General features: G+C 37.5%; 1 protein-coding gene across 4 annotated transcripts in view; it reads right to left on the minus strand.

Annotated features, from left to right (window-relative positions):
• NLGN4X (neuroligin 4 X-linked) overlaps positions 1–17,484 on the minus strand; it is a 189,659-nt gene that overhangs the window by 159,639 nt on the left and 12,536 nt on the right. The window lies entirely within an intron of this gene.

Genomic DNA, 17,484 nt, shown 5'->3' on the forward strand with positions numbered 1-17,484 from the left:
TTTCAATGGACAGACTGTTTAGCAATAGTCTATCCATTTTAGATAGACTATGCAGATAGACTAAATACCAATATTTACCAACAGTCTTCTCTGTCAGGACTATCTTGAGACACTGCAATTTAAAACTCAAACCTTAATAGTGTTAAGAAAGCTATTTCAGGTAATTTGCATAGGTTCCAAGACTGTATTAGCTGAAATACTTCTCTTCCCTCAAAGGCCAGCAAAGTTGATTTTATGGCATTTATAGCTGCACACATTTTGCAGGGGTAATTCGTGCACTTTTTTTTGTTGTTTTTTTGTATCTCTCAAAGTACCAAGGCACTTCATATCATTTTTTATTTTTTTCATTAAATTGGTCAACACAGAGGAGCATTTTGTGTGAAAAATACCATTTCAAAACAAATTACAGGAGCAAGAGTGAGGCCATCAAGTATTCCTATTAGCTTGCTAATACATCAGGCAAACTTATCATTTCTGAAAAATTACACAATTCGTTTGGCCACAGCATAGTGCCTATTAACACTGTAGAAACACTTCTGCAATAAGCTGACAAATATGTTCCACAAACTTATACGGCTTTCATGGTCCACCTGCATCAGTAGAAACAGGCACGATTTCCAGATAACAGATAAAGTGTGGGCTATCATCACAAGCAATGTATCTATACATACACATGCATACAAACACATTCTTTCTGTGTATTCATTTATACAGTAATTTAAGAAATAAATTAGCTTTTAGCAATAAAGATCCTAAGGTTCATGACACTGAGTTTTCATCTTGTATTTCAGAAAATATTCCCATACTACTTGAAAAAAAAAAAAATCAGATTTCAGACTTCACTTTTGAACAAAATCAATGGTGTAAATAAAATCAGGCTTTAACCCTTACTTGCTACTGGCAGGTTCCACAGGCTTAATCACACTGAATAACTTTTTCTCATGAATAGTTTTGCCTCACTACAGCCAAAGCACTCCCTATAACTGCAATTCATTTTAACACCTGCAAACACAGGCCTTGATTCCATGTAAAGAAGGTGATTACCTTGAGAAACTGGAAATAAATACCAGCGGATGGATATCTGAATAAATGGCTGAAAGGGAGAAATTTAGGAATATGGAAGCAAAGCGAAATTCCTTATGAATAAGCAACGTGTGAAACACTCCAGCTAAACTGTGAAAGTGTCCATCTGGACACTTGCTGCAGGGGAAGCCTGGCAACACCGCAACTTTTCATACACACCCGTTGAGGAATCAGAAGTTGAAGTTTAGGGCAATCTTTATTCCGAGCTACAGTAATGTCTTAAATCTCTCCACATGACAGTGGCTCTTTTACTGGAGATTGCACTGCTCACGTAGACTTTGACAGTCATTCCAATTATCCAACAGTAGTAGGTGATTAAACCTAGGATATAAGAAATAAGGAAGGATTTAAGGAATGGCTGGAGAGTGAAACTGTACTAAGGCTGACAGAGCTTCCCTTCTCAATTGTTTTAAACTTGCATTTCCTTATTTCAGCAGCCTTTATAGTTTAATTCCTGCTACTAGTCATGTCAGCTTTGCTGGTAAACATGGGGATTGTATTTACTGTATGTCCATAGCACCTAAATAGTCTCCAGCTTTGAAGCATAAAAATGAATGAAGAAAGTGTTTCTTGTGAACTAGGTTTTCCAATTTTATCTTTGTACATATGTGCTTATCCTTTTCACCTTTAGTTTGTCTTACAGATCTTCTAATTCTCCATGGTAGATTGATTTTAATTGTAGATGACTAGATTACAGTTTAGACTTTACATATTCTAGTAAACCACACTGTTCTCTCTTGACCATTTACAGGTCATGTTTAGACTTTATCTCTGTAATAGTCAATTGCTCTCAAAAAAACAACTGCAAATACTGCACTTCCTTTGTATCCATATGCTTTTGGGGCACATGGACACACGTGAGACAAAATAGAGACGCCATGTAAATATATTTTTCTTTTTTAAAGTGTCATTTTATCTCCATATTTGTGACAATTGATCTCCTCATAATTATAAAAATTTAAGAAAAATATTCAGGAAAATTGTCAGTCCTTCTAAGCACATTTTCCAGAAGTCTAAAACAGGTTTTCTCACCAGTCCACAGACTCAAAGGTGACAAATCTGATAGTGCTATAACGACCCATTTTAATGCTACTCAGTTTAAGCTTACTTAATTGACTCATTTCTCAGAATTATCACAACGGTCTCTGATTTTATAGGTGACACAACAACGAGTAACTAAGGCTGATGTTCTGTCATCATATTTACACAGTTGTCTTAGTCTTTGCCTAGAGAAATAAAATCTCTGTCTCATAAAAATTTTGTTTGTTTTGTTTTGTTTTAAACATGATGATCCACTCTCTCCAGCTAGCCCAAAAACTTCTGACAGCTGTTGTCAATACCCAGATATAGGCTAAAAATATTTGTTTAGTCTTCAATGCTCTGTTTTATTCATCACGATGACTGGACTACTGTAATTAACTTCGGTTTGAGCAGACAGGTTCATGAAGTCTCTATAAGAAAATGTACCATTTGAAATGCAGTCTAGCATCTTTAAATACATCTTTAAATCTGTATCCCTTTTTCCCCATTGATACAGTTTCATATCAAGTTCTTTCTTTTGAACACTTTGATAATAAGGTCTCTCCACTGCTAAATTCAAGAATTTCATACGTAGTGACACATTCTACAGCAATTAAATTTTAAAATTTTTTGAACTGTAAGTAGAAAATCACTGAATAAAGAATGGGTAAATGCATCTGGGCAGTTCTGTGATGTTCTCCCAGCACCAACAGCCCAGAAATCACAATATCAGATAAGCAGATGACGCTATTATTTTAACTGTTTTTTGCCTGGACAGTTTGGGAGGAGGAGGGTGTTCAGAAGAGGAAAGCCAGCTAGAGGTAGATCTCACAGCAGGAATAGGATGCAGACCAGCTAAAGGAGTATCAGAGATATGCAAATGAAATCAGCTTTCTCCCTAATTTAGGCATTTGAAAGCTAAATAACTAAATCTGACCTCAGGCTTCCTTTTATTTTGTGAGAAAAAATAGGCATCCTGAATGGTATGTCTTATTTATCTCCATGAGTCAAAGAGTGTGGGCTTTAAGTAAAAAAACAAACAACCCACTTGTCACATATACCAACTGAGGTAATGTTGACTTACAGATATCTAAGAAATAAGTGATGGCATCTTATCTTCTTTAGTTAAACCAAATGTAAGTAAGCATCAAATAATGCAAAGTCAAATGTAACTTCTCCTTTGCTAAATGTGCAGTAACTCTCTCTTTGCCTAGGGAGAGGAAACTTCCAACAAGAAAAAGCTCCCATTTTGGGGATCCCTTTTTCCACTTTAATCAAAATCAGCGGACCAGAACAAGACAGGAAGCCACTCATGCACACACTCCCCCTTAAATGAACATATTCCAAGTTCTATTCCTTGTCTTCAAGCAGATCAGAAAGATATGGTGGATACTGTGTTGTTTCTTTCACCCTCTGACATAGTAGTTTCCTCACAATTCTCTGCTCATCTCTTTCTGCTCTAAATAGTTAAACCTATGAACCTACCTGTGTCTCTGATCTTGATTCCTGCCTGTCCCATAAGGATCACCATGTGGTAGTACGCTCAGAGAAATCAGGAAAAAGAGACTGACACTCCTCTGAAGTCAGAGGTAAGGGACGGTATCCTCAGCCACAAGCAACTAGAATATCCCACAGAACAGATGGGTGGCTTCAGGGAGAAATGACAAAAAAAAGAAAGAATAGGAACGTATGAATCTGTGGCAAGGTCTACAAGGTCAAGAAAAATACTAGCAGAGACCAGAGATGAACAGAGAAAGCAGGCAGAACAGTCTAACACAAACAACAACCAGAGACCGCTCTTAGAGAACATGAGCTACTACTAAATATACAACCGCAGCAGCAGAGGAACGATAACACAGAAACAGAAAGGCTGAGGCCGTCTCCACAGGATGCAGACCAGGAAGGAGGAATGAAGCTGTTCATAAGGCACATGTTCATAATGTTCATAAGGCACTACAAACAAGTGATATGAATTTGCAGAGGTCCCTATTTTTTCAAAAAGTACTAACATTTCTTGAAAAATCTTCTTGACTTCAGAAATACGTAGATATGGGTCTTTGCTAATAAGACTGGCAAAACACAGGTTCATTTCTCATGTGGGCTACATCAGTATCACCATGAACTACCTATCAAAATAAAGACATTCTGTGATACAGCAGATAAAGCAGATTAAAAAGTCCTTAACAGAAAAATGAATGAGGGTAAATATTTGAATAGCATATAATACACATTTCATTAGAAAATTTGAATATTTTTGCAACACCAACAAGTGGAAATCTAAAGGATGAAAGGATGACAATATCAGTACAATGAGATTCCAAACAAACCTAATAATTAATACTACAGGTCAAAAACCTGAAAAGCTCCAGAATAAAAAATATGCTGAAGGAGAAAAAAAGAAAACCAATAAAAAACCAAAACAAACCAAAACCAAAACACAACAAGCAGGCTGGAAACAAAGACTTCAGACTCAGTTTGAATCAGAACAAAACAAAAGAAATCTGAAGAATTTGCAAACTGCTATGAGAAGTCAGGAAGAATTAAACTCATGAACCCTGGGCCCAAAACAGCAACACATGCAAGAGAAATGCTGATGATGCAGAAGGATTTGCCATGTTAAGAAATTCTGAATGGTAAATGGAACGATAAATCCCCTTAGGGGAACTCGAGGCCAGAAAGTAGCAATGCCAAGAAAGCATGTAGAATAAGACACGGTAAAAACGAAGGACATAAGAAAGGCTAAATCTAAGGTCAAACAGAAGGGGAGAAAGTGCCAGTCCTGTGTCAAAAGAAAAGGTTGATTCTCAAGTCAGGGATAAGAGAAAGGCCAAGCCTGAGATTAAGGAGGAGGAGGAAAAGGAGAATAAGATACAGCTAAAGAAGACAGCAGAAAGGGGAGTGGAAAAGACCTAGCCGAATAAAAATAAAAGATTAAGGACAAACCCAAAGTCAAAGGAACAGAATCCAAAGAGTGCTTCAAGACCATGCTGAGATATGCTGAAATTAAAGATCAGTTGGAACAGCAAAAGCTCCACATAATAATCCTCAAGCCTGTCACGGTACAGCTTTCAGAGACTGTAGACAGGGAATCAGATGAATAGAAGACAGTATAATCCACCCAGTGTCATGAAGTTCAGATCATATATTCAGTCCTCACTTCAAGTATATATTTAAGTCTCCTTGGGCCTTTTAATATTATTTCTGTGTTTCTGAAACTAACAGCAAGAAATGTGCCAAAAGGCACTTAAACATTTATTACAGCAAGGCTCTCGCTATGCTCGAGGTAACGTTGACTATCTGTGTCACTTCCAAATTATGACTAGTAAAGCAATTACCCTTGATGAAATCACATATATATCTCTGTGCATGAGCAAGCTCTTATAAATATATCTGCCTTTCCCCCATATGAGATGGGAGGTAATTCAGGAAGAAATTCTCTTAAAATTTTCATAGTCAGAAAGACTGGAATGACTGAAAATTCATTCAATGAAGATTCGTAAGTGAAAAAGTTCTTATCTTTACACAAATGATGTGTCAGATACTACCATTGTTGGTTAATGCACAGTCAAAATATAAGCCACTGAGCTGTTTTTCACACACCCTCCCCAAAAAAATGCAGTGTAAAGTGAGAGAAATTACAATCCCAGCTATCAAACTGAAATCAGCGCAACAAAATCTGTTTGCACTTAGGTCTCTGTCTATCTAGCTGCATAAATTTCCATTCCTATACTATCTAAGCATCTTTCCGATGGATAGGACATTCCAGTTCAGTGTTGGTATAACTGAGAAGTTGCCAGAGATACAAGGCAGATGTCCCCAACGGGCCACATCGCCAGAAGTTCCGAGACTTCCGTCTCTTGAAAACTGAGCTCTTATAATTTTCATCTTCACGGTGCTTTCCAGTTGTCCAGAATGAAATTAAAATGTTTGTAAACCAAATCATAGAATGTGACCCACCTATATTGCATCTCCAAAACAAATATTCACAGAACACCTTTCAGTCTAGCATGTCCCCGAGGGCACCACCAGCCCTGACTGTCCTTGCCCAGGCAAGATGCCCAGGCAGGTGCACCCCTCACCCTGCCCAGGCCCCAGGACCCCATGTCAGCCGCCTCGGGGCCGTCAGCCCCTGCCCCAGCGATGCTGCAGCAGGGCCGGTCTACAGCTCCCCACAGCCCTGCCCTGACCAGCCTCCTGAGCTGGGCCCACCAGCAGGCCCACATCCCAGCCTTGGCCTGTCCCCAGGGAGGTCCTCAATGCCCAGGCCTGGGGCTGTCCCAGTGACCCCGTCTGCCCTGCGCCTGGCTGGGGGTGGGACAGGACCTGGCTGCCAGGCCCTGCCGTCACCCACCATGGGGAACCCCCAGTACTCCTGGCCCCTGTGATGCCACGGTACAACGTTACCAAGTTCAAAAGTGAAGTGAACTGCTCATGCAGCATAAAATTCTAACTTTAACCAGGCACATGATGAGAAACAAATAAGGAGGATTTCCTTGCGGCAGACTTAATTCCACCCATAACAGAATCACCAAAATCCACATCTCCTAAGCCTGTGATAAGTTTTTTCCCCAGCCATCTTCATGGAAACTATGTGGATTAAAAGCAAACAAACATACAAACAAACAAAAACACACACCGAGCACTGCAGCAGAGTAAACTCATACAATCAGTCAAGAATAGAAACAACTATTTACCACTGTTTTTTTTATAACATTCCTCTATTGCTGAAACTTCCATTTCTCCACACAGACTAACTAAAACCTCCGAGATAAACCTAAGCACTAAATTCCTTAACTCCAATGAGTACTCAAAATTACAGACTCCACAGAGACATGAATCTTACTATAGTCTCTATGTTTCTTCTCTGGAGAAGCCCTCATTTTTTGTTATATCCTATCTTTACGTTTTTTTACCTGACTGAGCCACCTACTTAGCACCTATACCGGATACAGAGGTGCTGCCTCTCAAATAGTGTACCTGATAGATTAATCATGTTGTGAAAGGGGTTGTATTTACATTTCCTTGGGAGGTAACACTCAGAACATTTGTTGCTAGCATGTATTCAGTGTAAAGTTTCCTGCTTTTGTTTCAGCCCCTTAGTCTTCTGCATCCAGAACCTCATCATTTTTTTGAGTTATATCTGTTGGTATAATGAGTGATGATAACTCTCTTTACAAACCTTGCTAAACTTTGAGATTACCTAACTGAAATTTTAACACAACAAATTGTCTTAAAATTGAGCAATCAAAAATGAAATAAAATAAGAATGGCTTTCATCCTAGTAGAAAGCATTATATAAAGAAGGGGCAATGAGGTTACTGGTTCCATCTCTCTGCATTTTGCATTAAATCATCAGGTGAAAATAAATGTCTTGATCTGTAATAAATATATAAAGGTGGTCATCACTGAACTACAGCCTCAGACCATTTAGATGTAATTCGCATTCTTTTACCTTGACATTGGACCTCCTTCCCTATCACTTGCCCTTTCTCCTTGAAAAAGGTATTTCATAATTTATTTCTTCTAAGTAGTTTTTACCTGTGTAGAGATTATCATCACAAGCTAGGGGCAGACATAACCACATCCTTCATAGACCTATGGACTAAAACCCACACAAGTTAAACTGGAAGGAATGTGTTTTTCCAGCCTCCTTCCTCATCTCAAAAAGGTTGGCAACAAAGAATGAACAATGTTAACTTGTTCAATAACTTGTGATTGGGTTCGGGAGTAGACAGTAACAAACCCAAAGTACAACAGCAATGTGATAGGATCATCTTAGCAGTCTTTAAAAACAAACAGTGTAGCTAGAATCATTCAAGTATTGATTAAATAGATTTCTCTAGATATATTTTCTTAATTAAAAACTTTATGTGATGAAGCAACTAATCCCAGAATCCATTTCCAGGGACATGGAGGACAAGGTAGTCATCAGGAGCAGTCAGCATGGATTCACCAAGAGCAAGTCATGCTTTATTAGATTGATAAACTATGATGGAACACCTGGCTTTTAGATGAGAGGAGAGCAGTGGATATTGTCCACCTGAACTTCATTAAGGTTTTCCACACTGTTTCCCATAAGATCCTCCTAGAGAACCTGATGGAGTCTGGACTAGACGAGCAGACAAAGGCTCAGGGGGATCTTATTAATGTTTACAGATAACTGAAGGGAGGGTGCAAAGAGGATGGGGACAGGTTCTTTTCAGTGACACCCAGCGACAGGACTGGAGGCAATGGGTACTAACATAAACACAAGAGGTTCCCTCTGAACATCAGGAACCATTTTTTTACTATGAGGGTAAATGAGCACTGGCACAGCTTGCACTGAGAGGCTGTAGGGTCTCCCTCCTTGGAGATATTCAAACACTGTCTGGACATAGTTCTGGACAACCTGCTGTAGGTGTCCCTGCTTCAGCAGAGGCATTGGACAAGATGATCTCCAGAGGTCCCTTCCAACCTCAACTAGTCAGTCATTTTGTGCTTCTGTGATATGTAAATGTGCCTTTTTTGAGAAAGACTGAATATGCCATCAAAATGAGAGTCTTGCCTGACTCAAAGAAGCCAGACTCCTGTTGCAAAGGTTATAGCAGATGTTCAGTGTTTGGTTATGTCTAATTCATGCCAGTGAATCACTTCATCAATTACTCAGATCCTTATTTCTCCTTATGGAGCAGTGTCATTTGGTATTAGCAACTGAAGACCAGCTTAAACTATAATCTCCCACATCTCAAGTGAGTATCTTTGTGCAGAACTGAGCAACAGCCTCATTCAAGTCAAGTAGAAAAAGGATTGCTAGTCCTGTATCTCCAGGGGTTGTTCTGTCCTCAAATGAGACAAGGGAAGAAACATATTTTAATTCTTTCCCACTTGATTTAAATCATGATACAGAATCATCTGCCTATCAATGGAAAGTCACAGAGTCAGAATAAGGGGAAAGAAACAGCTCCATCCTTTTCCAGCACTACAAAGAATTCAGTGACACGAAACAGGACATAGGTACACTTACACCTCTTTCGAGCCTCCCTGCCAAGAAGAGAAAAGCACTTAAGTCTCTATCTGGCAACCATAGCCTTGTGTGCAAATACAAACACATTTGAAACCCGCAAGACTGTGTTTCACATGACTGTTATGAGAGCACCTCCAAGTTTGACGCTTAATGGCTCTGTCTCCACTGGCTTCCCCTAAGCCTCGTCCCCACAGTTGTCTACATCACAAGGCCTTCTAGTAAAATCACAATTCCCTTCCTTTTTACACATGTGGGGTTTCCTTCCAACAGATAAAATAACTGTATGTAGGAATAAACAGGAAGAAAGAAGTAAAAGGGACTAAAGAGCAGTTCCGGATCATGGCTCAACCTGCCCATAGCCCAGTCTGCACCAACTGTTCCAAATCCTACCCCAGCTTGCAGTCTGAATACGGACAGAATTTACTTTGGTAACAAAGACCAATGACAGAAAATTACAGAGAATTTATACCTAAGGTTCATATTTCTCTTCCTTCAAATTCAGTGAGGAGAAAATTCTTTTTTCTGGAAACCTTTCTTCCTCTAATTAAATTCCATTCTGGCTTATCTGGGCTCTACTTGAAACTATCAGTTTTCCCTTCTCTCACTATCTGTTTTCAGGAAAGTTTTGGCAGTTTACCAAAATCACAGTATATAAAAAAGCAAATATTTTAAAATGTGTATCCTTTTTTACAAGCAAAACATGACATAACAGCAATGATGGCAGCTGCTACCAGCATTACTATTATATTGGGAGCGCATGAAGAGACTAAAAGAGAAGGGATCCTGTCTTGATCAGAATCTAATGACCAACCTCATTCCCTGATCTCAGGAAGCAAATGAGGCAGGGACAGGGGGTGAGATGGCATTTTTGGGGCAGAAAACTAAACTAGGTTCCCTCTACAACTGGGACTTGGCACCTGCAGCCCAACCTCCTTCTTCACTACCAGATTACTGTCAGCTGAGCAATGTGAAGTCCTCAAGTGGCAACAGGCCATGTTGAGTGTTGAAAGTATGACTTTAAGGTGTTTTGCAGAAGGTGTGGTAAATGTTGTACTTAGCATCTTATGGCTTTTGGTTTTCTTTTCTTTTCCTATAACTTACAATATTCTGTGAAGACCATACAAAAAAAGCAACAGAAAACAACAAAGTTATAAACTTGAAAGAACATTATTGATTTTTGCAAAATTTTGAATTCGAAAGCTGAACTGAATTTACGAAGGCAATCTTAATTTGATCCCCTTATGATTTGACATTACTAAAGGATATAATTTGAAAATAAATTACCTGGGTTTTTTTGACTTAACATTCTGGATGCACAATCTGGAAGAATTTGTGATTTTCCCAAGAAACCTTAAGCATGCTGCTTTTTAACTTATGATTGTTGTATCTTTTTCATCTGAATTATACTTGCAGACTAATATAATGCATATATAACAAAACATATCACCATTCAACTTGTTATTGCCATTTGCTATACATCTTCTACAGTGTAAATTATTTTGATTATTTCTCTCTCACCTCATCTTCTTAATTTGCTGGGTGCGCTAGAGGAAAAAACAAACAAACAAACTAACAAAAAAACCCAAACAAACCCAACCAAAGGCATTACTATATGCCTATCAACATTCTGAACATATCTAATGGTGTAATAGCTTTCCCTTCATGCCTCTCCTGGTTTTGATTATCTTCTCTTTTAAAACTAATGGCTCCCTATCTATACGTACATATACCCACTTATATATTCTTATTGTAGCAAACTGATTCACAAATTCCTTAAACAAATCTCAGACAAGTAAACACTGAGCCAAGAATTTAGCAGAGAACTCCATGTGCCTTCCTCACACTTGATGACTTGAGGCTGTCTTCAAGCCATATATAATAGGTGAGAATGTGGCCCTAAATCCTTTTGATAAATTTGAGGTATTCAAAAGATATTTGTGCAATAAATGCATTTTTTAATGTTTCTACTAAGAATTAAGTCAAATGCAGAAAGTTAAACTCATTAATTATAACTTAATCATTCATTATAGTTTGATTGTGTTGAATGAACCATGTAGCAAATGTTAGATAAAGGTTAAGAGGGATGATAGATTCCTGGAACACCCACAAGAGATGCATGAGCCCCTGACACTGGATTATCTCAATCCTCAGCTAATCAACCACTCCGTGTACTAACTGAATCTATTAGATTTAGAATTCTCCAAAATTAGCACCAGACAGTGTAAAATAATTAATTAAACAAGCTAATAATAAACACAGTAATAATAAAAGCCCTTAAATTTCCCCAGAGCAGGAAATCAATATGTTGGTAAATTTATTTAAACTCCATTATATGAACTGAGTAAGTTGCCTAAAATGTTTCCAGTGTCTTGGAATATTTGCTGAAGATTGTAAACCTTCCCAAAAGACTAATAAATCTTCTCTTGTCTCCCATCAGGGTGAGAAATGAAAAGATGTCTCTCACTGTAAGGCTATATATAAAGTCATTGTTCTATATTTAGAACATTCTGTTTTCGGCTAGACCTTGCTTGCTCAAGGCTGTCAGTCATCTTTAGATCTCCTGCCTGCAATAGCAACAGGCTATATCATACAATGTTGATTACAGGTCATAACAAAAACAAATTTATGATTGTCAGGAGTCCAATATCTCCACTCTCTTTCCACTTATCTGGTTGAGAAGTCAATTGCTTTCCTCTGCCCTGCTGTTACTTGGAAGAATACAGATATTCAGGAGTGAATGAGTTATGAATACTACCCTTTTAGTATTTTAGTTCCCAAAATTGAAGAAAGGCTACAGTTGCTCTGAGCAGAAACTAAAAGATTGATCCAGAGCCCTTTGAAGTCAATAAAAGTCCTCATGAGATCAGTAGACTGCAGAAGTCGGTACAAGTATTCATGTCTCATATTTGCTGTCTCATACTTGGCTGCAGCCTATTGGATACACAATTTTGGGAGAAAATTCTAACAGGACATAGGTAACTATACTCAGCGGTAGTTGCTACTGGAAAATTAAAAATCACACCTAAGAGCACGGTTGTGACAGCAACAACGATCACAAGGTCTCAAGTACAGCATTAAAGAGAAACATATTTTAAAAGTCTCTTGCACAAAAGCAAAACTGCTGCCATTTTGCAAACCACAAGGCAAACTTTACCCCAAAAAGCTTTAAGAACTGAACATATACCCTGAGTCATAAAGAGAAACAAAGCTAATTCTGAACAAACTGGTATATCACGTGCTACATTGTAGTGCTGTGGGAAGACAACAGTTCAGGTCCCAGAAGCTGAATGTCAGAGAACTTTATGCCTCAGCAAAGCACCCAGCATCTGGAGGACCGAAGAGCACCGTTGTGTCCCTGTGCTGACATGTGTACTGAGTCCGGCTCTCCAAGTAACTTGGAGTTACACCTTGAACAGTGCTGCAAAATATTTGTAGAAGTACTACTCTGAGTACACACAGGCTCCAGAAACATGCATGTGTGGTCAATATTAACATGGAGGATAATGATGAAGTAAAAGCTCACACCAGGCAGCTAAGTGGCCTGATTTTCAAAAGCTTCGAAAAACTAATACCTCAAAAGACCCCTCTGGTGTCAAACCACTGCAGCAATAAAATCCTTGTCTTTCTTGAGCACTGCAAACTCCAAATGTTGTGTACGTTATTTTTCAAAAAGTAATTGCCTATTTGTAGAAAATTTTCTCACCATAGGTAACTATGCTAACAAAGATATTCTGCATGTGAGTAACCATTTGAAGTTTTTACAAATACACTTGATTTTCCGCTAATACATAACCTGTATTATAAACACATAAAACCATTGCAGTTTGCAGTTCTTTTTCATTCTTTTTTTCTATTAACCCAAGATGCAATTGAGACTCATAGATGGACAAGTGACAAATGTTTTTGTTGTAGTCATCAGCTGGTTTTAGTTAATAATTCAGTTATTAAATCTCATAAGTAAACAATAGGACATCATGGAAAATGCTTGTTGTTATTTTTTAATAGAGCTCTTAACTTTGCATTATGTTAGGGAAGGCCTTCAATTTTATTGCTTTTTTTTATTATTCTCAGAAGTTAAAACTGAACTTGAGATATTGAGAAAAAATCCTACCTATAGAAAAGACAGATCATATTCTTTTGAAATTAGATTCTTGTTATGTAATTGCTTCCAAACATGTAAACAGAAATTATCATTATCTGATTATCTATGCACAAAGAAATGCTACTGTTTCACTCAAGAATCCAACTGGAATATATGCTCTCACAAAACCAAACCTCCCTAGCTGGTATTCAAGAGGCAGATGTTCACAGTAAACAAACCACTACAGATGGTCATTTTTTATCCTTTTTTAGAATTTGAGTTTGAATTTGTTGCAATTTACTTTTTTTTTTTAAATCACTCATTTAAAAAATGAAAAAAAAAAAGCTATTCATAGAACCCATTCAAGATTATCAAGTTGATCCATGCAATCTTTTGTTTGGCGATAAAAAACATCAAAATATTAAAAGAGCAGAAGAATACATAGACATAGGAATAGACATAGACGTACTATTTTTTTTATTAGAACTTGAAATTGCTTTATTTGAAAAATAATATTTTACTGTGAGTTTCAACTAAAAAAAAATCCATAATCCAAACGTATCTAATCCTTTAGCTCTTTTCATGTGAGAAATAGTAACTGTTGCTGTTGAATTGAGAAACCTGTGCTGCAACAACCACTATATTAGCTGTTCCCTTGATTGCTATCCTTTGGTAAAATTTTAAAATGGAATTGAAATATTTGTCATTAATTAGGGTTATATAACGTGCTCAACCATGATTATAAATAATGAAGCTAGTCTTCTGCTTCCAAATTTTCATATTGCAATTAATTCATAACACCAAAAAAAAAAAAAGTTAGAGGTTTAGAACATTCAGGGTTGGCTAAAAACGGAAACTGCTGGTTTTATTGCTGCTTTTGGAAGTTTAAATTTTATGTCTTGAGTTAAATACATTTAGGCAGGCAACCCACGTGGAGATTTTCCCTATGAAATACCTATGAAATTTCCAGTGACTATATCGTGAACTTAGTCCTCTAAATGTAACTGCTCTACATTGCACTTCACTACATTCGCACATTCAGCCATCTCCACTGTTTTCTGCTTAGCAAAACTTGCAAAAGAATAAGAGATCGTAGTCTGAATCCATAAACCTCAGCCATAGTAAAATATATCCATTATAATTATTTCCAATAATGATGGAATACTATGCCTACTGTATTTACTTTTTTTTTTTCACACATTTTAAACTCAGAATAATTGAAAACCCTATGAAACACCTCCATACATTTTTTCAGGAGTGTGCCTCACACAGAATTTACTTGTAGATAACCGTCATACAAAATGATCTCTTTCTTTCATGCATAATGATATGCATCTGATAGTCATCTGATCAGATATGCATATAACTGAGTAGCTTCTATTTTTCATATATGACTAAACCCACTGAATGAAAATGTTGGATGGAAGAAAGAAGCTTCTTGACCCCAATAACCCACAACAAACTGTGAAAAACCTGCTAGCATGCAAAAGTTCAAAAAGGACAATAGTCTTGATGATTCAGGCCTCTGATAGGTGCAGCAATAACCTCAGATTAAAGCTAGAGCCTAGACTATCAATGGCATTCAAGCATATCAGACATGCAACAATCCCACACCTTCATAAGAAGAATGGGTTTGAAAATGACACAAATGGTCAAATGTCAATAACTATATTGCCATGAAAAGCGCAGTCCTTTATGCTAAAAGGCGATCTGTAACTTTATATAACAGAAATAACAATAAAACACAATTGTAAAGGATCTTTGCTCTAGAAATAACACGAGTGTCTCAGAGAAGGCCTTAGAATAGAAAAGGCAACAGCATATAGTCTGCGGAATACTGTAAACTGACCAAGATCATATTTACATTTATTGATCATGTTTCACCTGATGAATTTATTGCTTACAAACATTAATCACAAGTGCTAATGTCATTCTAAAGAAGACCTTAAAAAAGGTAAATTGCATCCCAAAGTCCTTACTTCTTCCCAGAAATTGCAATGAGAGTCTAGAATAACTAGTTGCACACAACTGTCTACAGTTTGAAAGCAGACTTCTGTCGTATGCAAAAAGCACCATCCCACAGGGAACTCAAGCAAGTACTTTCCTTAAAAACTTTAGAAAAATCTTACCAATCATCTGCATTTACTTTTAATGATCCTACTAGACAGTTAATCTAGTCACCATCCGATAGTATCTAGACTGAAGGATGAGTAATAAATATTAAGTTTAGTTGTAGTTTTTCTTAGATACAACCAAAACTCACTGCATTTCAAAGAGATTCGGAACTATAGTACTGGGTTTCCGTGGCATCTGAGCTAAACCAGCGGTATAAAAGCCTTATTTAGAAAATAAAGGGCACTGGCAAACAGATACTGAGTTCTCATTGATCTCACAGAGAAATCTTTGAGATGCTCATTCACCAGTAGAGAAATCACTGAAATCCAGAGGCTGTTGGTGTCTCACGCCAAAGTCATATTTACTGAACCAAGTGTAGGGGAAAAAAAAAAAAAGTCAGCACGAAATTTTTGTCATACTGCTCAGCACATGAGAGAATGAATTGATTATCTATAATGTGTGGCCCTAAAAATATAATGCATTCCTTCCTAGCTCTCCCAGTTTGTTTAATATATTCAATAGGTATTTGATAAAAAAATTTAGACACAGTCTCATTTAACACATACACAGTTCACAGTAGGAAACAGAGTAGCAGCCCTTCAAGGATCTTTCATCAACTGCTAAAGAGTGAAGCATATGGTAAAATAAAGGTGGGGGTTTTTTCGTTCGGGTTTTGGGTTCTTTTTTTCAGTTCATTCTTTTTTTGAGGGGCGTGGTGGTTGTTTTTTCCCCAGTTCTTCTATCAGAATAGTCCAGAATCTACACAGTCACAATTTCTCAGCTTCTTTAGTTTGCATCAGCCAACCTCTAAGAATAATTAGTCTGAGGCATCCAGCCACTGGACAACTGATCTTATGATCTAAAGCAGTTACTTGGACTATTAAGAAACTTTTGTATACTTTCAACGCACAGATTTTTCGGGAAAGAAAACTACTGCTAGGCTTAAAGATGTGATGAAAAAAGATATGCTACTGTTGGGATTAGTTTGGAAGACTGAATCAGTTGGTATCCAGCTCAAGAAATTCTGTGGGCACTGCTGCTTGCAACTACAAAAGCCAAGATCATCAAGGATAACTCTTTACTGCCTGTTGTGATATCTCAGCTTCTAGTGAATTTAGCCATCTGATCCTGCAACATCATTCCTCAAAGCACAGCTTTCTGAATGTGGCATTTCTGGGAACAGCACCAAGATATGACAGCAATCACTGTATGTGTTGTTAATGCCTGTGGCTAGATTTTGTATTTTGGAATACCTTGAGGAATCGGGTAATGTGAATATCAGGCAATTCTTGTGGTGATTTACAACGTCATAGTGCACCTAAATGTACCATGGCAGTTACTGTTTGATAAATGCTATAGTCTTATGGGAAGAGAGGTCACCCTTCCTTGCAAAGGATACATTATGAAATGCTAGAAGATATCAGGGGATACAAAGTCACCTTATACTTTGAAACAGTGTGCAAAAAAGTACTGGTTGTAATTATATAAATATAGCAAAACATAAGGTAAATTCAGGTGGGTTATGTCTTAAAAGATCACTAAATCATTTAAAAATAAAGGTATTCTACTGATATGCTATGACTTTGCCTAGACCAAGCTAGACAAACAAAACCCTTGGAATTGTCTCTACTCTCCCTTTTTGAGGAAAAGGCAATATTCAGGAGAAAGTTCTAGTGATCCTAATTTTCATATCTCTGCTCTTAAGCTTAAGTGACCTAATAGAAGTTTTGATTCCTGAATGCTGTTAAGGCATGTTTTGCTAGCACCTCAGCCTTAGTAATGCCAAGGCTCTGCAGTTCACAGCTCTGTAAGCTTTCCCCTAAGCCATTGAAGCAGTGTTTTCCAGATCCTCCATAACAGTATTTTTCTGTTTCCCTTGATGTTCTCAAACTCTAGCTCTTGTGTTGTTATTCTCACAGTCTTGCAACTGCAAATCCCAATAGTTTTGTTATGGTAGGCACTCGTGGAAACAACTACCCTCCTTTGCCCACCCTACCGCACCAGCTTCCCTTACCTTCTGTTTTGTAGACCATAGTTTATAGTAGAGAAAACCAAAATATAGTGCACAGCAGATAATAATCATTTAAATATTTAGTAAAAATTATCCAATAATAAATTTTAATAATCAATGTGTAACACTTGAATCTAAAAATTACCTTCCTCCAATTGGCACTAATAGCAT

The sequence above is a fragment of the Rissa tridactyla genome, chromosome 1 (genome assembly GCF_028500815.1).
Source record: "Rissa tridactyla isolate bRisTri1 chromosome 1, bRisTri1.patW.cur.20221130, whole genome shotgun sequence".
Lineage (NCBI taxonomy): Eukaryota > Metazoa > Chordata > Aves > Charadriiformes > Laridae > Rissa > Rissa tridactyla.